The 25,106-nt window shown below is 44.2% G+C and overlaps 1 protein-coding gene and 1 pseudogene across 1 annotated transcript in view; one reads left to right on the top strand and one right to left on the bottom strand.

The window, feature by feature from the left end:
* Positions 1 to 25,106, top strand: part of VTCN1 (V-set domain containing T cell activation inhibitor 1) — a 267,404-nt gene that overhangs the window by 198,747 nt on the left and 43,551 nt on the right. The window lies entirely within an intron of this gene.
* Positions 7,892 to 25,106, bottom strand: part of LOC146799818 (uncharacterized) — a 52,902-nt pseudogene continuing 35,687 nt past the window's right edge.

The following is a 25,106-nucleotide window of genomic DNA, read 5'->3' as shown; positions in this document are numbered from 1 at the left end:
CAGAGGAAATTATACCCGAGCAGATTAGGGTTGGTAAAAATTGGTGAGTTAGAATAATTCACTAAGGTATATTAACACTGATCGCAGTGGATATTTACTAGCTCATTGTCTGAATGTGTATGGGCCCAGGTGAGAATTGTAGTGAGTACGAATCTTGAGCTGGTAAACTCCGCTCCATCAGTATTGCTTGGTAGCAGAGGAATGGTTAATTCTAGTTAGACAGGTAGGAATTTGTGAATTGAATTATTGATTTATGTTTTAACTAAACCCGTTATGTATTGTTTTATGTTGTCTGGAAATTCCCGGGAATATTGAATAGCGGGTGGCGAATGGAAGCCACACTGCAGTGAGGTTACTTGTCTGGATCAGGAAGGTGCTGAAAGTTACGCAGGACTGGAAGCACTGAGTTAGGGATTATTTTCTTTGTGTGAAAGTGAGAATAATTGGTAGCAAGGAGTTCGCTGGTGAAACTGTGTTCTTATATCACCTAGAAAGGGAAATACTGAAGGAGTAGCAGGTTCTCTGATGCTTGTGTGAAGAGTAAGCGGAAAGGTTTTACTTGTAGTGTGTGAAGAGTAAGCAAAAATGTTTTATTCATAGTGGGCGAAGAGTAAGCGGAAGGGTTTTACTCGCAGTGGAGGAAATTGACTATTCTTTAAATTTAGCGGATCGGACACAGTAGCGAATGTTCTACGTTGTTAATTAATTACATTTGTGTAAAATTGTGAGAAAATACGTTTTTCGCATTACCTTGTGAAGGAGGGGTCAGTTGCGGGTGTTCCACTGACGTCACTGAGAGCCGTGCTAGGATTGGTTGAGACAGCGGGCGTGTAGTTGATGCGAACTTGTAAAGGAGGGGTCAGTAGTAAGGAGTGATACTGATGTCACAGAAAAGCCGCACAAGTATTGGTTAAAAGAATAAGCAGAGCAAAAGTTGGTTGGTCGCCAGAATTGAAAACGCACTGGTATTGGAGAATCATTAGAATAAAAGCGAACACCTGATTGGTCATAAAAATAGAAGTCCCAAGAATAATAATAGATAGCAGAGTTTGCGTGTACGATCCGACATTAATAGGCACCCGACAAGATAGAAGATTTGTATGTTTTGCTTACGAACAGTATCTTACCCAGCACAGGCACGCAATGTACGGAGAAAAGATAAAAATGTCATTTATGCAGAAAATGTAAAATTATTTTAAGAAGGATAAACCCATTAAGACCAGAGAGGGAATTCTTATCCCTCCCCCAAAAACACCTGCATCATACATGATGGAAGAAAGAGGCTACCATACCTGTGTATGGTTAGAAAATTGGGTAGAATATACAAAAGATGATGGAATATTAGCATTTCCTGAGTTCGGAACCTTTAATGGGAGAATTTTGCACAATTTACGGTCTCGAATGAATGAACTAGAATCCAGACCTAGATTGACCCAGTACGAAGCCCTAGAAGAGTGGGAGACAGAAGCATTTGAGAGTGATAGACCACGAAGTAACAGGAGTCTGAGTAAATATCATCCAAAATTTGCCCGAGAGACTGGAGATAGTCAAATGAAACATTGGAGACAGACCATGGTGGCGGAAGGCTTATATCCTGTGTTAATGACAGAGGAACAGGCTGGAGGCAAATTCTCAGAGAAAACAAAACATTTAACGATGGCAGGTAGCGGAGATTTAGAAGATGATTATTTAGAAGACCTTTTAATGAAAAATCCTCCGACTCATCAAGAGGGTCCAAATAGAATTTCCCAGAGTGCCCCGATATTGGAAACACCATTTGTTCCACAGGTTATTCATGAAACCACAATGGAGAGAGTACTTCAGGAAAAAGAAAGGGAAGCGATGAATAAGAATAGAAGTGAATTGGTACAGAAAATAACTCAGTTAAGTACACGCCCTGAAGCACGAACGATACCAGTAACTATAGGTCCTGTAGTCCCATTATATGGGGAAAAGCCGAACTGTCCTAAAATACCTGTCATGACTACTCCAATCATTGAACCTAGAAAAGAAAATATAATAATTGATGATCAAGCTAGTGAATGTGAATCAGTAATTTCACTAATGGACTTGCCAATAAGAGGGCAGATAAATGACACACCTAGAGGAGTTACCCCAGGGTGTTCAAAGGAAGTGCGAATGGAGACATCCACAGGGACGAAAAGTGCCACAATAGTAACCCCAGAAGAAATAGAAAGATGGGCACAATAAATAGAGAAGCCGAAATCCCAGCTGAAAATCTTAGACATTTTCAAATTACGAGTGGAATTGGAAGAGATGATAACTGGAAATGTGCGTTTAGATAGGTTAAACCATATAGGGAGGAAGAGTTACTGTTCATTTGCAGAAGCATTACCCGAAATACAAAAATATTTAATGAGAAATTGGCAAACTTGGCATCTGAAATCGGAATTGACATAGGGAAGTCCAACGTGTTGCAGAAACCATAAAAAAGCAGAATTTTCGTCTAAAGATTTGGAAAACATGAATGTGTCAGGAAGAAAATTACAGATCAGAGAGTTCTTATTTTTATTGCAAAAATGGGGAGATCTAGACAAATGGAAAACTAGGTGGACAACGAAAAAAGAAGAAGCACAGGCAAATCGAACGAGATCCGAATATTCAATGAGAGAAACAGAAAAGGTTGAGAGATTGTGTCCGATGAGGGAGGTACCAGGAGGAGGATATGTACATGTCCCATGGACCCGACAGGATATTTTGACTTTTAATAATGATTTTCCAAAATTGAGAGAAAAACCAGTGGAATGGTACAGGCAAGTTGAAAGGTTTGTGAAGGTTTCCAAGGTTTTGCTGAAAGATCTGGATAGTCTGTTTGACATAGTGGTACCTGCTGATTTGTGGACAGAATAAAAAATTACCATAGATTGGCCTAGTGATGAGTACCCAAGGAATGCAAAGACAGGAGCCCCGTCAGAAGACGTAATGAAAAAGTATCACCAGGTGATCACTTTCCTGAAAGGGAAAATTCCCCCAAAAGAAACTGATTGGGTAAAAATAGACAGAACAACCCAGGAGAAAGACGAGTCTGTACATGCATACTATGAACACCTTTTACTGGTATAGTGGCTTTGAGAGTATTGGAGATAAAGACATGACCCACTTTGTGTACAGGTTTGTGTCAGGACTAATGCTAGAGATATCCCAAATGATTAAGCAGCACATGCTGTGCTGGCAATCGAAGCCCATAGGCGAGATCCTCAAATACGCCAAGTACTGTGGCGATGAAATCGATAACAGACGAAGGACTTTAGAAGAAAAGGTAATGTGGGCTCAAGTAAAATTAGCAGACCAGCAAGAACTCCAGTTAAACAATCAGTCAGGAAATCAAGGAAAGGGGCAAGGCCAGGGTGATAATAGTGGGGGTAAACCAAGAGGAAGGTAGAATAGAGACGAGGCAAAGAAAAAGTTTCCCTGTCACGGGTGCCGAAAATTGGGGTATTGGAAAAACGAGTGTAAAAATATACAGAATAATAATGGCCCAAATCAAAATTTAAATCGACAGACGCAGAATGAGGTGTTAATGAATCAACCGCAACAGGTTGTAAATCTACAGAGCCAATAGCCTCCTGCCCCTAAGCCAAATTTTGTGAGTCAAGCCACGTACAGTGTGGACATCGGATTTCCAGAAGGAAGTGGTAAGAACATTTTTGTAACATCACAGTTTCTTTTGCAGGATCCATACCTTGACTATGATCTACAATGACGGTGCCTGAGGGGGGAGGAAGGGGAGTGTGTACTTGGCGCATCCCTAACGGTAGATCAGTCAGGTCCATATATTGAGGGTAAAGTAGAAGGAAACGATATCACCTTCCTGTTAGTCACTGGTGCTACCCGTTCCACTGTCAGAACAGCAAACATTCCAAACCTACCCCTCTCGGGTGAAGCAATCCAAGTAGTAGGTGTTTCAAACAAACAGATTAGAACTCCAATCACAGAACCCATGGAGGTGCGAATTAGTAATTTCAGAGAGATGCACAAATTTGTACTGTGCGACTCTAGTCCAGTAAACTTGCTCGGAAGAGATTTATTGTGTAAAATAAATTGCACGATATTTTGCACACCACATGGTGTTGCAATTCAGACCCTAGATGAAGACGGAGTCTACAAATTCATGTTAGCCAAACAAGGAATGGAGGTAGGCGAAATGTATTCTCTGATGACAAAAGGTGAGTTACCAGATGAGGTCAAACTAACAGTAATTCCTGAAGTATGGGATTTTACTAGAAAAGAAATAGGATTAATGGCAAATGTAGATCCTGTGAAAGTGGCGGTGAAAGAAGGTGCCATTTACCCAACTACTCGACAATACAAAATTAGTCCTGAAATTAAGCCTGGGTGGTAAATTCCGTTCCGCTTGCGGAATTCGGGTAATTTCGCGTTCTGCGGAGAACGCGGAATTGCACAAAATTCTGCGTTCCGCGGCTTCGCGGAATTTTTTGCTTGTTCGGGTTCTCAAAATGTGTGTTCGTGAGACATTTTCCACCGAGCATGCAAACAGCATTCGCGAACAGGAAAAAAGCACCGCGAACAAGCAATTCCGCGTGTTCGCGGAATTTCTGCGTGTTCGTGGAGATTTTTTACAGTTTCGCAGAGCTTTGCGTAGCGCGACTACGCAGATTTCGCCCACCCCGAAATTAAAGTAAGGGTTGCAGCAGAAATTGATCGACTAGTGAAGCAAGGCATTATAAAAGAAATAATGAGCAGTCCATGTAACTCACCCATAATTGGCATTAAGAAACCAAACGGGAAATATAGGGTGGTGCAAGACCTGAGGAAAATAAACAAGATTGTTGTACCATGTTGCCCTGTAGTGCCCAACCCAGCTGTGATTCTGTACCGGATACCATGGAAGGCAGGCTGGTTTACTGTAATTGATTTATGGCATGCCTTGATCCTGAAACGACTACAACGCATACAAAACGCCTCCGCCAGCCTGATCCTCGTTATCCCTCGACACAGCCACATCACACCCCACCTGAGAGACCTGCACTGGCTGCCCATCAACAAGAGGATCACCTTCAAGCTCCTCACCCACGCACACAAAGCACTCCACGACACCGGACCAGCATACCTCAGCAGACGACTCTCCTTCTACATCCGAACCGCCAACTCCGCTCCGCCGACCGCACCCTCGCTACCGTCCCCCGCATCCAAAGAGCGACCTTCGGTGGCAGATTGTTCTCCTACCTCACCGCCAAGACCTGGAACACCCTCCCCATCCTCCTACGGCAGACCCAAAACCTACTAACCTTCAGGAGGCTACTCAAGACCTGGCTATTCGAGCAGTAGCAGCACCCTCCTCCCCCCCAGCGCCTTGAGAACCTCCCGGGTGAGTAGTGAGCTCTACAAATTTCCTGATTGATTGATTGATTAGCACCACATCAAGAATATCCAAAACACCGAGAATGTAACATTTGAACACTGAATTAACGAAAAAGAGAGAGCAGTAAAAAACTGACAGAAAAGAAATGGTGACTTTGTCAAAAAGAACCTTAGCCCGCTCCTAGCACATGCAGCCCGATGACGAGGGGAGAATACGCGGTACACACGGTACTAATTGAGCCCAACAGTATGTCAATATCAGCTCTGGGACAAAGATAGCAGCAATTTACAAGGAGAAGAAGAAACAACTTGACAACCACAGGCCCTCCTTGGCCCAAGCTAATCTCCGAGATACAAATTTTCTCTAACGTCCGAATTACACTCTTTATCACACACAGGGGTCATGCATACTGGCTGTGTCACGCCCAGTGGTCCAAGCGAATAGCACCTCTCACTTCTTTCAGATACTACCAGTGTTAAGAATTTAACAGCACTGAGAAAACCCTTTAGACTAAAAAATAAGATTGAGGTGTTGGCCCTATATCACACCCAGGGCCTATGCGCACCTTTTATATCACAGCCAGGGGACAAGCGTACTGACTGTGTTATGCCCAACGATCCAAGCGACAAACAACCTTCAGCTTTCCTAGCTTGTTGGCTATCGAAGAAATGGGAACTCTGCGGGATCACCTCTTAGGCCGCCTTGCAACTACTGAGTTTGGACACATGATGGGGGCAATATGTCAGATTTCTGTTAGAGGTACTGCGCTCAGGTTAAATTTCTACACTTCTTCCTAGTTTGTCATACGCCAGATGCTGGGACTACGGATCAGATGTAGTCTGTTACCTACTAATGGCAGCTTCAGGCTGGACCGCCGCCCCGTGGATTCAGCAGAACTTTCAATCAACTGTGGCGTCTGCTCACCTTCCTTGCTGTGCAGATGTGAATACATGCGGGTGGGTTCCTTTTTCTTCAGGGGTAGTCGGGCTAGAAGAACCAATCTCTCCTATTTGGCTCACCATAATGTTGATGGAATATGAATTCTCCTTGAAAAAACAAAAGACAAGAGGCGTTTGGCAAAACAGGAACAGTTGGTTTAATTTAAAGCTGCGGCCGGGAAACATCCACAAAATGAGTCCAAGGACTGTCTCAACATACATTTGTTACGTGTGTTGTTATATACAGTTTTTGGAGCACCATAAAACAATTTAGATCTTATTTTAGAGAAAGGAATACTACATTTTTTTTTCTTCAAACAATGTCTGAAACTGAGAGAATGTTGAGGGGGAAGGAGCTGTAAACATTACAGAAAACTGCACACATGCGGTTACTATGAAATTGTTACATTACGGTCTCCCAGCTATGGGCGCAAGCATTACTTTTGTGGTTGAGGCACAGGAAGCATTCAGGACAGAGGCATTCTCTTCCTGGGTTAAATTTACGGCTACAGACGCTCGCACACAATTGTTTCACACTTACATTGAAGATGAAACACCAGATAAATACATTCCATATGTGGAGATAGAAATTCCTCTCTCTTACCAAGAGCATATAAATTAGTTTAAAGGCGTACTCCCACATACTACAGAAAAAGTGAGACTCAGTCCGCTCAGTAAAGAAGGAGCAACATGGCCAGTCTTAGGTGCTTACACACCGCATCCTAATTTAGCTAATTTAGATGCAGGAGAATTAAGAGCAGTATATGAAGATTTTATGAACATTTACAAAAATCTCACACAATTCATAATGTGAACGCTCCCAGTTAACCCGGCATCGACTGCTCAAGTTAGACAGCCACACTTGGCTACCACGGGTATCAGACCACAAACACTGAATGCTATTATGGGAAAGATTCCCACCAGTCGGAAGCAAATTATGTTCAGGATAGCACAAAAATCAAGCCAGCTTGAAGCAGTTTCTCTCTGTAGCGGCCTGTAGGAAAAACACAGAATATTGACTATTTGCTATCCAATTGAGATGGCTCCCCCGGTGGAAGACTAGTCAATTTGGGGCACAGTCTTCGCTGCAGTTTACATCAGGACACATGGTACCCCTTCATTGGCTGTTTTGCCTGTGGTATTGAAACAGGTACAGGGGGAGTACGAGGCAGCACCTGCACTGGACTTGGGAATAAATATGATGGGCAATTTTTCCACAGTATAAGCAATTATGTTAAGTAACATAAAGGGGGAGGCAGCAGCATTGGCTATACACCAACGCCTGAGAGAGTTCACTCCTGCACAGCAGGAGCAGGAATTGCCTAAAATTATTGAAGAATTCTATGCTATGCAGGGTAGAGATAATTTGGGATCCAGACTTGGGAAACCACAACTTAAGGGCAATCTGAAAAGGTTGACTGTAAGCAAGCACCTCGATTCTTCGAAGAAGAAGTGGGATAATAAACAAAAAAATATAAAAACAAGACACAATCACCAGGTGGGACTCCTCAAAAGGAAACCACTGAGACAAATATAATTTTAGAAACCGTGATAACATTAGAAAGCCTGACAGGTATGAGGATACTGATGCACGTTCCTCTCGTTCCTTTCAGGATTCATCCGATACACGTTCGGAGAGAGGTGGATGGTCAGAGTGCAGATCAGAAGAGCACGTGAAGCCGACAAAGGAATCACAACGCTCATCAGACTGCATCATTAAAAAAGAAGACAAATCAAAGACTCTTAAACCTCAACAAAAGAAGGTATTTGGGATTAAAATAAGACATGCCCAGGCTGCTGCTGAGGATTCTGCTTATAAACGGGGAATGGGCAATGACGATGCTGGACAGCGCGGCAGAAGTCACAATAGCTCGCCGGAACCTGATGGATTATCTGGCGGCAGTAGCGCTGAGTGAGCATATCCCGATGGAAACACCTGATACCAGGGTAAGAGTTCCCCATCGTTTATACAAAATAACGCTCCAGTTGGAAGGGGGACATACCGAGGAACTTCAGGGCTCTCTTTTGGGAGAACCGGCCATTTGGTTACAATATTCTTTTGGCTGAAAAAGACTGGCCACCTGAGTTCGTAATGGAGAGCCCAAAAGGGGAAAATGTAATTTTACCAGCTTTCTCTGACCCCATTGCAGAATCAATTAAACATTCTTACGCCAAGGAGAGGGTGTTAGCGCTAGTTCCTGCACTATACCGCAATCATGTTGGGTGGGATGACGAGTCTCCTCATCAGGGGATCCCATTAAAATGAATTCCTCAACCCCAGAGACAGTACCCAATAATACATATGGCTAAAAAAACAAATTAGGGAAATTCTTGAACAACTTAAATACCAGGGGGTAATAGAAAATTGCACCTCGGCAATGAATAATCCCTTGTTTCCTGTAATGAAACCGGACAATTCATACCGTCTAGTATTAGACTACAGACATTTAAACACATCTATTCGCACATTTGCACCACAAAATGCACACTAATGAAAAACATTGTGCGGAAGAAATACAAAACAACACTAGATATCTCAAATGGATTTTTCTGACATGACATAGCACCTGAAAGTCGATATTTGACGGCATTTTCAGCGCTAGGTTCACAGACGTAATTTTGCAGTTACTTCAAAATTTTGATGAGGAGGCGTTGTCCTATGTAGATGATATCTATCTAACGGACGATGAATTAATGCAACACTTGGACAGAGTAGATCGCATAATTCTGAGGTTTGCTCACCCGGGTTACATATTTAATTTAAAAACAATCAAAAATAGCCCACCTAAATGTCCTCTTTTTAGGATATGAACTGTTGAGTGAAGGCAAAAGTCTGGCAGTCCATTTTTTAGACAAATGTGCGTTGCTCCAACCTCCAACGACTCTGAAAAGACTACAATGCATTTTAGGATTTTTAAGTTTGGCAGAACATACATTTTGGATTACGCAGAAAGAGTAAAATCGTTCTACGATTAAATTAGACCGGACTTTTCAATAACAATTTAGATAAGGAACGTACAAAAAAATTCCGTTCAGTTCAAAATGATATGATAGTTTCCAAACATCTACACACATGTGTAAACGCGATCAACCTGGTGATCCGCGTAGTTGCTGGACCAACTGATACAGTACCTATGGCATACAAATCACATTTGTACATAAACACAGAAATGCGTTTTGCACCCACTGAAATAATTCTCTTAGCTGTAAAGATTGCTGTAGAGAGGGAGAGAGCACTAGCACAGGGGAAACACATAATTGTTGTTACCCCGGTACCGACCTTACAGGACGTTACCCAAGAAAGCACTCTAAATGCCAAAGCATTACATCCACAGTGGATACAATGGGCTAACTCGCTCACTGCAACAGATGTAGGCTACAGATTTGTTTCTACATTACAAACACAAGCATTCTTCCAGTACGAACAAGAATATCCTCTGCCGAATGAAATAATGCCACTAGATCAATCGAATTACATCATTTACACTGATGGGTCTGCTCAGCCTGCGGTAAAGACAAGACAGCAATACTCCGCAGCGCGCGCAATCGTAAAGGAGGGCATGCAAGATAGCAAGGTAGATCCAAAATAAACACACACACAGTCCCTAGAGTCCTGTACAGCGCAGCTGGCAGAACTTAAAGCCCTGATACTGGCACTACAAAATATGGATTCCCCACACTTAGAGTGTGTGATTCGTATTACTGTGTTCAGTCATGTAATGAATACCTTCACTATTGGGGCCAGAATGGATTTCGAGATTCCAAGGGCTGCACACTTAAGCACTAGCTTCTTTGGGTACAGGTGGCAAAGCTGAAAGAATGTTTGCCATGGGCTCATGCAATTCACACAGAATTAGCAACATTTTGGCGTTCACGTTGCAGGGAATTCCATGGCTGGTGAAGTTGCTAGGGCGACGGTTCGTACTGCTGCCATTGCTGCAATCACTCATTCTAGTACGAGATTAGACAGAGACATCATGGTGGCTGACAATACTGCGCGCAACAACACACAGCTGCCGAAAGGTTTTCCACTCAAGTACTCCTACAAGTTAGACGTACAAAACATACCCTATGCTCAGATTCCAGGAGTGGAGGATAGAGTTATACCAAAAAATGATCGCAGATTGGGTTTAATACTAGCTGCACCTGAGGGTCTGGGTCCAACACACACAGGGGTTACTGTTACAATTTCATAATTGAAGCAGCGTTATTGGTGGCCTGGTCTTACTAAACAAACCAAGGACTTCGTCCTTAAATGTGAAAGACTCAACCATAGCACGTCCACAACAGACACTTCTATTGATTTCAGACAAGCCTCTGACTTGTGTTTTTTTGGATCACTGCAACCCTTTACATGCAGACAGGGCTTACAAGTACATCTTGGTGGCAGTGCATTCATGCTTCAGATTCCTGTGGGTTTGACCACAGCGCTCGGCTGACGGTTGAACTGTTATAAAGGATTTGCGAGTCTTTATTGGGACATACACAATTAGCACACGACATACTGACCAGGGTCCGGCGTTTAGCTCTATGGATTATAAAGAAGAAGCCATGGGAAGTTTGGGTGTGACCATGCGGTACTCCTCTCCCTACCCTTCCTGAGGGAAATCCGGTAGTTGAGAGGAAAAACCGTGAATTAAAGCAATAATTAACAGCAAGGGTATTAGGCCCGGGTCATAGTTGGGGCCATCACCTACATAGGGTCCAGAGGGCACTCAATAACATGCCAAGAAAATCCCTGGGTGGTCGTACTTCATATAAAATCCTGTTTGGAATGAGAATGTGGGTACCAGACCTCGATAATGTCAGCACAGTGGTGGCGGAAACACCATTTGACATCAGTGAACGTTTGGCTGTTGTACAGGAACTCAATGAATTCCAGGAAACACAAAGCAACGTCCGAGTAAAACGTATCGCCACTGGGGAGTAAAGGTTGTTCCGGCAAGACCCAGTTAGGGCCCAAAGATTTGGGATCTGGTCATGCAGAAACTTGTTAAAAGAATTTGGGCCGTTTTACAGAGCACCCGTACCTGTCCTGGCTGTTGAAGGTACATGTACTGAACTTCTTCCACGCCTTGAGTCATCTTCCAGTTCTACAAAACCTGTTGAGCTGCCAAAAATAGACCGAACAGCATCAGAATTCTTTGTGAACTATGACGACTTCTCATCGGATTCAAGTGAACCTGAGATTCAGCAGCCACCGCCTCTCCCTTTCATGCTACAAGTGCGTGCTCTCTATGTTTGCTTGAAAAATACACACTTTGTTACTCCTTGGTTACATCTCTGGATAACAGTTGGATTGCTATTTCTAGTTTCTGGATTGGTATGATGACTGTCTTTTTCCTGCTTCTGAATGGATGCTATTTCCCAGCACGCTCTGCAGTACAACTTGTAAACTTAGTAAGGAAACCACCTGCATCATTGCATCGTGAACAAAAGGACCTATCGCTGGTGAACATTACAGCAGTTCCAGTTCCAGAAGGAATAGTGTGAAACAGGGTATTGTATGATGTATGTGGTTCTACTGATCTTTTGCAAATACGACATTTGCTTAAAATTCCTTAAATTATATTATCACAGCCATACCGGGGGACTACTAATCCCGGCAAAGACTTAACGAGGCACTACTAATCCCGGCACCACCTGCGGCAGCACGCTGCCAACAATGCCGCAATTTCCGGTTTGTGCCTGGAGGCGCATAAGAGGGCCCAAGAGCTCCCGCAGCGCGGGAGAACACAGCCATACCGGGGGACTACCAACCCCGGCAAAGCCTTACCGGGGAACCACTAATCATGGCACCACCTGCGGCAGCACGCCGCCAACGATGCCGCAATTTCCTGTTTGCGCCTGGAGGCGCATAAGCGGGCCCAAAAGCTCCTGCAGCGCGGGACGCATGTGGGAGTGCCCGGGCCAAGGGCGGGCCCATCCACGCTCATCTGAGACCGGAGGAGGCTAGGCCCCCCCTCTAAGTTCTGCTGTGACCTATCGCTGGTGAACATTACAGCAGTTCCAGTTCCAGAAGGAATAGTGTGAAACAGGGTATTGTATGATGTATGTGGTTCTACTGATCTTTTGCAAATACGGGGCCCGATTCACAGAACTAACTTAAGACAAAATCCTAAACTATACCATTTGGGTATTCACAGAAGGCACTTACTCATTTTGGTATTCACAGAAGACACTTACGCACTTCGGTATTCACAGAAGTTAGGAGTCCTAACTTTAGGACTCCTAAATGCCTGCTGTGAATACCGAAGGTCTTAAAATTAGGATTTTTCTCAGTTTAGTAGTCCTAAAGTTAGGACTCCTGACTTTACTACTACTAAACTGAGAAAAATCCTAATTTTAAGGCTTTCGGTATTCACAGAAGGCATTTAGGAGTCCTAAAGTTAGGAGTCCTAACTTTACTAGTACTAAATTGAGAAAAATCCTAATTTTAAGACTTTCGGTATTCACAGAAGGCATTTAGGAGTCCTAAAGTTAGGAGTCCTAACTATACTACTACTAAACTGAGAAAAATCCTAATTTTAAGACTTTCGGTATTAACAGAAGGCATTTAGGAGTCCTAAAGTTAGGACTCCTAACTTCTGTGAATACCGAAATGAGTAAGTGCCTTCTGTGAATACCAAAATGAGTAAGTGCCTTCTGTGAATACCAAAATGGTAGTAAGTTTAGGATTTTGTCTTAAGTTAGTTCTGTGAATCGGGCCCACGATATTTGCTTAAAATTCCTTAAATTATATTATCACAGCCATACCGGGGGCCTACTAATCCCGGCAAAGACTTAACGAGGCACTACTAACCATGGCGCCACCTGCGGCAGCACGCCGCCAACGATGCCGCAATTTCCTGTTTGCGCCTGGAGGCGCATAAGCGGGCCCAAGAGCTCCTGCAGCACGGGACGCACGTGGGAGTGCCCGGGCCAAGGGCGGGCCCATCCACGCTCATCTGAGACCGGAGGAGGCTAGGCCCCCCCCCTCTAAGTTCTGCTGTGTCAATCGTCGTCACTAAGCTCCTGAAGGACTAAATCACTCCAGGGCCGGCAGTCACCAACACAATGGGTAAGCGCAAAGCCACAGCGCAAGCGAAAGGGGGGAAATTGTAAATACACTAGACTGCTTCCTGGCAAGAGCTGCGAATGTGATATCTAAAGAAATTGAGGTTACAGAGCGACGTCTATCCCTGGAGGGAGGAAGGCAATCTGGCCCCACGTTGCAACCACCCCCCCCCCCACCTTCACAGATAACTGTACTTGCTGGTGACAACCCATTTGTTATCTCTGACTATTTTGCGCCTGTGCCTGTATCCCCCCCAATACATTGCCTCACTCGGCTTCTTTTGCATCCCATGTGTTAAATGACTTAGCAGTCAAACCTGCAGTAAAAAGGGAAAAACCTGGGGGGAAACAGAAACAGACGCCAAGATCACAGAGAGCGCCAAGACCGAACAAACTGGCTAATGGACCTGGGACTGTAGCGCCACCTAATCTAGGAGAGGACTCTGGGGTTGGCAACGGAGAGGACATTCTTAAAAAATTGGAAAAAGTGGTTCTTAGTCTTTTGGGGCCATTCAATAGCCTACTAATAAGGATTGAGGAGAAGCTAAAACTTCTCACCAAAAGGGATTTAAGTGGTAACAGCACGTGAGGATGGAACAACCTCCCTCACCTGATCTAAACCTAGGGGCGCGGGCAATCTTGGCAGGGGGGGATCAGGAGGAGTTAAACAGGAGAATCCACACTACTCTGCCAAACCCCCCAATGCCACAAAACATCCCTCACCGCATCCCTAGCCCCCCACAGATTCCACCTACCCTGCTGGTGGTCCATGTCATAAGAAAAACTCAGGGCACTAATAATACCCACGCAGAGGGTGGACCGAGACCCCAGAACTCCCATAATCCAACAGGCCTAAGTGTTAGACCAGTGAGTGGCTCAGATCATAGCCGAGAGCCTTTGTTAACAGGTCCGATAGAGCTCCCCACTCTAGATCTTCCCCCGGCAGCCCTCCCTTATGTTCTGGCTTTGGCTGGTGTGCCCCCGTTGAACAGGGGTCAGAGGGAATCCACTGCCCAGCTAATGGCTAAAGTTCTTTTCTGGTTTAGTTCCCATGCGAAAGGGTTTGGCTTATGGGGAACCAGACTAGACGCACACTTTATTATGGACAGGAGGGTACGCGGGGTTGGGCCTTATCCCAAATTATCATGTGGGGATTGTGTAGTCGTGAACTTTGATAACCAGCACATGGTAAGGAACCTGCTGACGGTTTGTAACAATTCTCCATCTCCTAATTCTAAAATCACTGTTTCCCTGCTAGCAAATGTTTACAGACCCACTCCACGACCCGCACTTTACGACAATATAGATCTGAAGGAATGTACGAGCTGTCAAACAGATTCAAGCCCATGACTGATTTAGAGTCCTGTGATTGACTACCTAAGGATGGCACATTAGGAACTATTAATAGCCCTAAGGAGTCAGCTAACGTCCCGGAGGCACTGACTCTTATGACCCAGACTAAACCAACAGTGGGAGGATACATTGATAAGGCAATAGGTGACTTCGAGCAAATTAGCACTACAGACATACTGTCCCCTGTAGAAAGAACGGGACCCCAGAAGCATGCAGTGCAAATAGCCACCTGGAACGTGCCAGGTTTTGCTAGCAAGCAGGCCTTACCAGAGTAGGTACCAATATGGCCAGGTAGAGATATCATCTGTTTCCAGGAAACTTGGGCAATAGATACCATTTCAATGAATGGCTATCGATCTTTTCAAACCAATGCCGTTCCATCCCCAACAGGCAGAGCAGAAGGAGGTTCGCTCACTTTAATCTCAAATACTTTAAATGCTAAGATTATAAAGCACGAATATCACATCCCCCAACTTCCACTTTCTAGTTTTAAGAGCTGAATGCCCGCAAGTATGGCTAATGGTAAACTATAATAATAATAATTTTGGGGGTAACATGGCGGCAACTGTAGACTCCTTGGGGAGAGAGTTGACAAAATGTATAAGGGCATTGCCAGTGAAGGATATTAACATTCTCTGGGCAGGAGATTTTAATGCTCAAACATGCTCTCACCTAGCTGAACGCAGGGGGATCCATTGGTGTATTTCAAGCACAATGAACACGGAAATAGTTTAAATAGGCTGCTTACCACTTGGAACTTAGAACTATGTACCAATAGAGATCCAGACCGAGGTGGTCTAGATAATACTTTTTTCCGCTGCAACTATGGGTCGACAATCGACTTCATACTCGCCTTGTAGTATGGGTTAACCACTCCCTATGTACAACGCTAAGTTAGCATAACCTCGTCGGCTGTTAGAAAGCCAGCTTGCCGCTTTTGCTGCTTTTGCATGCGACACTGTTGTTACATGTTATTCATTCGCGAACTGCTGACTCGACTTTGCTTCACATGAGAACCGTCTGTTGTTTAACATCCTTAAAAGTGAGCAGTGACCTTGGTCTGTACACCGTGTAAAGAACGAGTCTGGGTCACTAGACGGTGCAGGTTGTTGTGTTCAGGTTGATCGTACCACTTCTTAGCCATAACATACATACAGCTGCCAATACCTGAAATACGAGCCCTTTGATATTACAGAGCAGCATGTTTTCTGCTACATTCGAAACGAAGAGCTGTTGCAGGAGAGAGCCTAGCTGATCCTGTGATGTGATTCCACTAAGCTGATCTATAAGGTATGGGGTCCCCTATGCAAGCCTAAGAGACCTTCTTTTAGTCTAATAATAACTTATTAGTTGCTAGAGAAAGGAGGGTGGTCGCTTTCCACTGTCATTATTATTATGATTGCTCCTTTCATTTTCTATGGTATTGTAACAATGCTGATGGTGCTGATCCTAACCATTTGTCTGCTTGTGTTAGCCAAAGTACTGCATCTTAGGACGCGAGGTTTATAAAATAAACTCTTTAAACTTTACCGTGTCTTTGTTATTCTGTTGTGGACTGATATATAGCTACCAACGGGTATTTTGGATTCCCACCACTCCTGAGAGTATCTAAGTCACTTGTTCTGGGTTGTCTATACATTGGGACCGCCGATCTAAATCTCGGATAACGAATGTGACACTAAGCTAGTCGGATAGGGGTTCTTGGTTCTGAGGGGAGTTTCTGGTACACCACAATTCTCTGAGGTCCTGGTTTCCTGCGCATAGTTCTGTGCATAAGCAGAATCCCTGCAACAGCCTCTGCCCATTCCTGCGGCAACATCGCCCACACTATCACAAAATTCTCTCATTTTAGTGACCATGCGATACTGTTTGAGGTCACTGGTGTGGGTGCTTACCCGAGGAGGACAGAAAAGGTCCCCATACAAATTCTAGCCAGACTGAACAGGTTCCAGCTGAAATGGGATAGAACAGATAGAAGCAAATCATTCAGCAGGTTGTAACTAACAAATTAGATCCGATCATGAAGTGCCCAGACATGCATGTAGAATATGACACCTTAATTCTAGAATTACTTAAGGAAATTAAACTAACCTTAACTCGGCCAAATTTAATTAAAAAAAGACTGTAAATCGGCTAGTTCGATGAGGCTTGCTCCCAGGCCCTACAAGATATTCACAAGGCCCTTAAGGCATCTCCCAGAGACTCCCTGATTAAGGTTTTATGTCTGAATTATAAGAAATCAAGGAAGAATAGGGAAGCGGAGATGAAAGACAAGGCATGGGATGACCTAGTCAAAGCAGCCTCTTCTAATAACTGTTGGGACTTCTGGAATGTTGTGAACGCTCACTTTTTTAAGAACATATTTGTGAGTAAGAATATGACGAGGGACGATCCCTTCGACTCTACGGTATTACCAAGTGAGTCTTTGCTTTTTAATTTGGAAGAGGTAAGAACAGCACAGCTCAATTTCATCCGTGCCACAGCTACCGGCCCGCACGGGGTTCCAATTGACTTATTTCTAGAATATCAAGAGCTGTGGGCCCCACTGCTAACCATCATATTTAACAAAATTGTTAAGAAGGGACCGCCTTCTTCATGGAAAACAAGCATCATAGTCCCAATACACAAGAAAGGTGATAAATCTAACCCTCAGCATTATCGCCCAATTTCTCTTCTGGACTGCACAGGTAAACGGCTAGGCAGTGTGCTATTGAACAGGCTAGAAGATTGGGCGAGGGAAAAATATATTTTATGCCAACCCAGTACGGCTTCCAGAAGGGACGAGGAACGATTGACCAATGCCTAAATCTTAGCATGACCATTGCAAGGTATACCGTAGCCAAGGGAGGGTGCACTTACATGGCTTGTATGGATTTATCGGCAGCTTCGACTGCGTAAGCCATGTGAAGTTATGGTCTATAATGCTAGAGATAGCGACCCACACCTGATTAACATAATCCGTGAAACGTACTCGCAGGCGACTGCAAGCGTGCGGTATGGCAGAAAGGGGGAATGCACAAGAGCTATCCAGATTATTCCTCTTCTCGTTCCATACAAACAGGGTGGAAGCTGCATTAACAGGATCTACAGCAGACATCCCAGCCTTCCCCCCAGCCTCACGACCGATCCTGGCTAACACGGACAATGCAGTCCTAATAGCCAAGACGGGAGTTGAACTTCAACGTTTAATAAATGCCTACGTGGGGTACATGTCATCACTGGACGTAAAGGTTAAGGAGTCCAAATCCTTTGTTATGGTGTCAGGTGCTTCACCCCTGAACAGTCTACCATATTTTTATATAGGGACAAGGAAATTAGAAATAGTGGAGACTTTCTCATATCTGGGAGTTTCATTTGATAATAAACAAACTTGGGCGCACATGTTGAAGTGTAGGGCGTTAACAATGGAAAGAACTCCGATTGCAATTCCCAGCTTTTGTAAAACAGGGATCTAAACCCATAGGGACGATAAAGAAGATCTACAATGCAAAAACAATTTTGGCAACAACGTACGGGACCGGGCTGTGGGTGGTTTGTGCCCGGGTTCGGCCCATGTAGCAACGATTCACATTTCCTTACATTGTCCTCTATTCTGTACAATAACATTATTGCTGTGACCTTTTGCACATACTAGCATGCACGACAATGTTGGAGTTGTTTCCCTGAAACTGCTTTGCCTATACATCTAGCTTCGGGCAGCATTATCATGATGACTCGAACAACAAGTACAAAGCCTTTACGCACAATGTACAAATGTCGATCTATCTTCATCCACAGGGCAATCTAAAACATTGCTAATCAATACGTACATCGGAAGAATGCTTTTTATTATAATAATAAGCATCCCAGAAGATTAGCAGGGGAGGCACTGCAGCTGACACCAAGGGTCCCTGCATGCTGAGACTTCACCACGCAGCAGTCCGACATCTCCCTGAGAGTGTCCAGTTCCTGCCCAGGACGGGGTCCTACATTCTTTTCCACCTACACACATTATAGACATACAAAGCATAGCAATTGCATAGTAGGAGTGGCCTGATTACTATCTTGTATTATATGCCTGCATTTATACACTGTCTTAGCACCACGGTGGACCAATATCTGCTCGTTACTTTTTTGGTGATTGTAATCACTTTTATCTGCTTCTGTCTACTGATTATCGCAGCACATGTATTCTATACAAGAATAACATTAGTTCAATAAATATATTGAAAACGTCCCAGTGTGTATTCTCTATATATTTCTCTGAGAAGAAGAGAGCACAAGTGACTGAGCGAAAGGGTTCTACATCTGTTCTTACGATCCCTGCGGGGTCAGGATGGTCATGTTCAGTGGTTGCCAGAAACCTTTTGTTCCTTGGTTGGGTTTGGGGGGCTTATGGTGGCACTGTGAGCTAGTTGGTCCCTAGGACAACATATTTTGTGGGGGTGCCCAGAGTCAGGACACTTGAATTTCACCTGAACCAAAAGGGAGACGCCTATGGGGAAGAGATAAGCAATCGTTTTCCCTTACTCTGTTAAGGAGATTTAACTAGGTCATTTGACTAATTTGTTTCTGATATTTAACATTCTACACAATAAAGTAGTCCAAGGGGTCAAGAAATCCTCCCAGAATTAACTATGTCCTGAAGATGGTCTCATAGATTTGTTTCAGCGAAGATCGAAATGTCAACGACGATTCCATTCTCCTTAGAAATTGTTACAAATTATTTTCCTTTGGGTATTTGTTCCTATGTTTAGGACAGACTCATTTTTCTCTGTGGAGATGGATACACACATTGAGAACTAAGATATTTTTTGTGTACTTAATGTATGTATGTTCTGTTGTCAATGTGATTTCAGTTTTTGTCACTGTATTTCTTTGTAACCCTGTATATTAGTCCTGTGTACTTTATGACGCGTTTTATTTTATGACCTTTTGAAATACATTTGTGTATCACCTATAACCCCGTTGCTTTAATTATTTACCAATTCGATCTAAAATAACTTTTGATTTACACTTTTTAGTGTTATCAGTTATCACTCCATAGATATATTTTTTGAATTTCTTCAATTTTGTTCTTTAATAAATTCCTTGTAGGGAGCTTTACCTTACAGCTTTTCTACCCAAGCCCACAAGGGTTGACTGGGCTGCCCATTACCGATCACAGAATCAGTCTAGCCACCTCGCCCAAAGTTTATGTAGTCTAACATGCAGATCCTACGGATAAGTAGGAACTACACAACTACTGTGTATGCTGTGCTCTGATTGGCTGAGTGTTCCTAACTTCATGTGGCATCTAACTTTATGGAGTTTTGGAACCGCAGCACCCCTCCGGCCATATGTGCTTTATTGGGGTCAAGCTCCTGGGACCACTGTGGTGTTGCAGCCTATCTGTGGGACTAATCTGGGTTTTTCCTGTTTGTGTGTTTGTCTGGCTGGTTACGTGCCACCCCACCTCTGATCTGTCAATCAGTAGCCTCAGGCCTAGGTCGCAGGGTCTGCCTGACCACATATTTCTGATCTCGGGATTGATGGAGAGGTCATCTTGGGAAATTGACAACAATGACTTGATCTTGTTTTTGAATATACATGTATTGTTGCATAGACTGTCATCAATATTAACAAAATAATTAAAATACAACAAAAATATAAAACCTGACAGAGGAAAGGAAAATAAGAAATATTCCTTAGCTATGGTGAAGAAGAAACATTTCAACAAGAGATGTCACCTAAATCAGAGAAGAAAATAAATGTAAGCCACTGCATGTTATCTGCAGCCAGGTCTGTACAACCAACCAATAAACACCTCATACATGACATCAGCGTTAGCCTACCGCTCACTTGTTAGCATCAGTGAACCTGTATCAATATAGAAACTAGACCCTCCCTGAGAGCAGAACACCTTACAAAATCGGAATATTATCAATTTACATTTTTGTCTGGTAATGTTTGAACTTTTCAAGCAAGCACTAGTTCGCAGTTTTGCTAAACCTATTTATTATACAGGAAATAAAAACGCTAGAGATAATACATTCAAGCAATATGTGAAGTTAATATACCATTTCTTAGCATGTGAGATTAATACGACAATGTTAAACACATTAAATTAATAAACATTTGTTCAACACATGCAATTAACAACCACTGAGAAACTTGTGAAATTAATATAGCATTGATAAACACTACGAGTGTGCAAAGATTTTTGCTCCCAAACTTTGCCGACGTCTTGCAAAAACGATGAAAAATAAGTGAACTACTAGAGATGGGCTTTTACATGAACACTACGACCTACATGAGCATTTGAATGAGAGGTGCATTTTTGGTGGGGTCACTTGTGAGCAAAAGCTCCGCACTTGAGAATAAAATGCTTACGAGTGATGCTTTCACAGCTCTCTCAACAAAAAGCTAAAGTGGTCTGCACTCATAAACGGTTTGCAAGTGTTTGAGAGCGCTCCTGCATGCACATTTTTTATAACTTTCGGACACGAAGTATCAGTTACAAGAGAAAATTATAAGAGAACACAGGATAAGACAAGCAGGAAACTTCATCAACTATGGGAAAGTCAATGACCGGAAACAAAAAAAGACTAAGGGGTCGGAATAAAATCGTCACATGTCTAATGAGAACATACACGGGAGCCACTAAATATGTGAAATACTCTTTCAAAAGGGAAAGTAACAAGGAGCGAGAATAATATTTAAAATGGTGCATTTAATTAATGCATTGACTTTAACACGCAGCTCACTGCGACTGCCCATCTGTCCTGCGCCAGTGCAGAGCGCAGAATACATGGGTGGGACTCTGGGATTGTAGGCACAATAACGGCAAACATGTCACCAGAACCAAGTAGGCATAATTCCAATCAATTATGGCATTTGGCAGACAACCTACCCTCTGTGGATTCGTCTCCGGAAACCACGGGGGTTACGATGTCCGCCAAATGCGCATCCACACGAACGAGTTGGTCGCGACGCTACTGTGCGTCCTGTGACTCCGGAGCCTTAGGCTCTCTTAACAGTTTATCCCTGGGCCCCATCTGGGAGGGCCCTTGATGCTGTTGGTGTATTTGGTCAGGGCATGCTTTCCTATACCTAGATGTGAACCACCCTCTTATGAGTAGGTCCTGGTGAAATGCCACGGTCTTTAAGATGACATAGGGCATGAAACATGTCGACCGCTATTCTCACTTAATGCTTGCTGAGATTATTAGAATCTCCTCATACAAGCAGCTAGATTTTTAATCATGACATGGAACCTGCTCATTAAAGTTAGTCCAGCTGGTTCCCATGGTTATTTTTAAACTCGCACACTTCCTACACACTGCTCACATTTGTATATACACCACACGTCCTACACAAACACCTGCTTCATCCTGACCAGGAACACAGGCTAAAAGATCTCCGGCAAAGTGCCCCGTGTGGGGCCCGTTGGGCATTGCAGCGCCGCCCCAATGAGGAGCTGCCCTATGATGAAGCATGCCACTGTTCGGGGTGTGTGAGGGCCCTTGCTCCTTAATGGAGCTATTCCACCCAGTTCCTTTTCCTTTCTTAGGAACAGCACACCTTACTATTTCCAGTTCATCCTCTACCAGACCTCTCGGACTACGACCGCACTCCCATAACACATTCTGAGGTTAGGACTGCCCTGGGCTGGAGCATCCCAAATAAAGCCCCAGGTTTTGACAAGGTTTCTGGGGACTTATTTAGGGCTGAAAAGGATATCTGGTGTCCGTACATGGATCTATTCTTGAATGCGGTTTTGAAAGATGCATCAATGCCACCCACTTGGGCAGGGGCTGAGATAATTTAAATTTTTATAAAGGGTTCTCGGTCCCTCCCCACTGACTACAGGCCCATAAGCCTTATCGACTGCACGCAGAAAATCTTTAGTAGGGTTATCCTGGCTAGGTTGTGTGAGTGGCTCACGGCTGCTGCTATATTGACACAATTACATGCTGGTTTCAGAGAAGGTGTTGGTGCTATCAACCAAGTGTTCCGACTCCAATTATTGCATTAGTGGTATGCACTACTTAGGGGCTGTTATGTGATGTTCGTTGACCTTCGGTCAACTTTTGACCTTCTTTCCAGGGATGTCCTCTGGAAGGTTTTGAAAGGAATGTGTATTGCCAAGTATCCTTTGCCGTTCTTCATTAGGCTACACTCTGGCAACTGTGCATAGGTACACTGCGGGTCCCAGGGTGAACTTACGGATGCTATTCCTGTTAACCAGGGTGGGGAGGGGGTTCGACAGGAGTGCGTTCTCGCCCCAGCCCTATTTTTGCTATTTATTAATGGTCTGGTGGCGTAGTTGAGCTGATGATGCACCGAGCCTCGCTGAAGTTAGGATCCCGGCCCTACTGTTTGCGGAGGATACCCTGCTGATTTCTAGATCTCCGACGGGCCTCCAGGAGCTCTTGGTTCAGTTTGGGTGCTTCTGCAAGCAAGAGGACTTGGAGGTCAACATTGGAAAGACCAAGCATATGGTACTCAATCCTTGTTCAACATCTAGGGCCAACCCTGAACTTCATGGAGTATGGTTGGAGCGAGTCCCAATCTTTGATTACCTAGAGGCTACAATTACTGAACCTTTTGATTGGGCTCCACAAATTGTAAAATGCAGGCTGAAGCTTGAAAAGTACTCTGGTGGGATTTCAAGGTCTCTAAGGGGATTCCAATTTCGCCCCATTTTCCCAGTCCTTCAAATTTATAACATGCACGCTGTGGTGGCTGCTTCGTATTGTGCAGAACTTTGGGGCCACAAAGATTGCAGCTCATTGGGGAAAGTCAAAAATCGTTTTATGCGCTCAATAACCTATCTTCCTGTTAGCACCCCGCTTATTCCCCAGCGATTAGACCAGGGACAGAGAGCACTCAGCGCAAAAATAGTGCTTAGACCACTTTTGTATTGGCGCAGGATATGGGTGACCCCCGAGCTTCTTCCCTATCTGCAGGGGTTAGAGGATTTCCTTAGGTCACCAAGGGCCTCATGTAGGTAGCCAAATACCGGTCGGTAACGGCCGATTTTCGGTAAATATGCCGTTACCGACCGGTATTCAGACAAGTGAGATGTAGGAGTCCAAAAACGACTTTTCGGTAAATATGAGGCGGTAAATACCGAATCATATTTACCGAATTCTAAAATACCGAATCAGATTTACCGAATACATACTTAACGAATCGGTAAATATGAAGTGGTAAATATGAAGTGGTAAAAATTAAAATGACATGTAGGAGCACTCGGTAATTAAGAAATCCAAGAAAATCGGTAAATAAGAGTCGGTAATTAACACGGATTGAAAGCAGGTGGTAACCATCAACAGTGCATATAAGCAATCCCAAAATGCAACAGCGTGGACAACATGGCCGCTATGTATGTCATTGCAAGGCGCCTACGTCTACAGGCAGCAGGACTGAGGGTTTGGCGACGGGAGGAACGCATCTACAGACAGCGCATCACACTATTCCACCTGACTGATGCAGAGATACATGAGAGGTACAGGCTACACCCCGAAACCATCATGGACTTAATCAGGGACCTTCACCCACTCCTGGACCAGCCAATAAGAAGGGCGCACGCCATACCCCCACATGTGCAGGTGCTCTGCAGCCTACATCTGCTGGCATCCGGCAGTTATCAGGTGGTGATAGCTGCGGTGGGTGGTGTATCCCAGAGTTGCCTGTCACGTTTCTTCAGGAAGTTCCTGGATGCCATGATGCAGAGAATGCACCACTACATCAGCTTCCCAAACACACAGGCTGCACTGCAGAAAACAAAAACAGACTTTTATCACATGGCACAGTTCCCCCATGTCATCGGCTGTATTGATGGTACACACATCCCAATCTGTCCACCAGCTGACACAGAGCACATCTACAGGAACAGGAAGTCCACCCACTCCATCAATGTGCAGGTGATCTGTGATGCAGGGAACATCATCACAGATATTGTTGCAAAGTTTCCTGGGAGCACCCACGACTCGTACATCTTCCAGAATAGTGGGATCTACACACGACTGAGTGCCGGAGAATTTGGAGAGGGATACCTGCTAGGTGAGTAACAGTGACGCCCCTTGCAACCTGCAAATCATAGTGTAAAGAAGCATGTGACTGATGTTTCCCTTTAACTCATCTAGGCGACAGTGCATATGCATGCCGGTCATTCATCCTCACTCCCTACCTACACCCAGCAACCCAGAGTGAGAGACGATACAACGTGGCACACAAAACAACACGCAATGTGGTGGAGCGCACGTTTGGACTACTGAAGAGCAGGTTCCGCTGCCTCCACAAGAGCGGAGGCGCACGCCAGTACACACCCATCACCTGCTGCAAGATTATTGCCACTTGTGCAATGCTGCACAACCTTGCCACGAAAAAAGGTACAGATGTGGAACTAACATATTTTGAGGACAACGAGGATGAGTCAGGCCAGCCAC

The sequence above is a fragment of the Triturus cristatus genome, chromosome 8 (assembly GCF_964204655.1).
Source record: "Triturus cristatus chromosome 8, aTriCri1.1, whole genome shotgun sequence".
NCBI classification, from domain to species: Eukaryota; Metazoa; Chordata; class Amphibia; order Caudata; family Salamandridae; genus Triturus; species Triturus cristatus.
The sequence above is the reverse complement of the archived record's forward strand: the minus strand, read 5'-3'. Positions and strand labels throughout refer to the sequence as shown.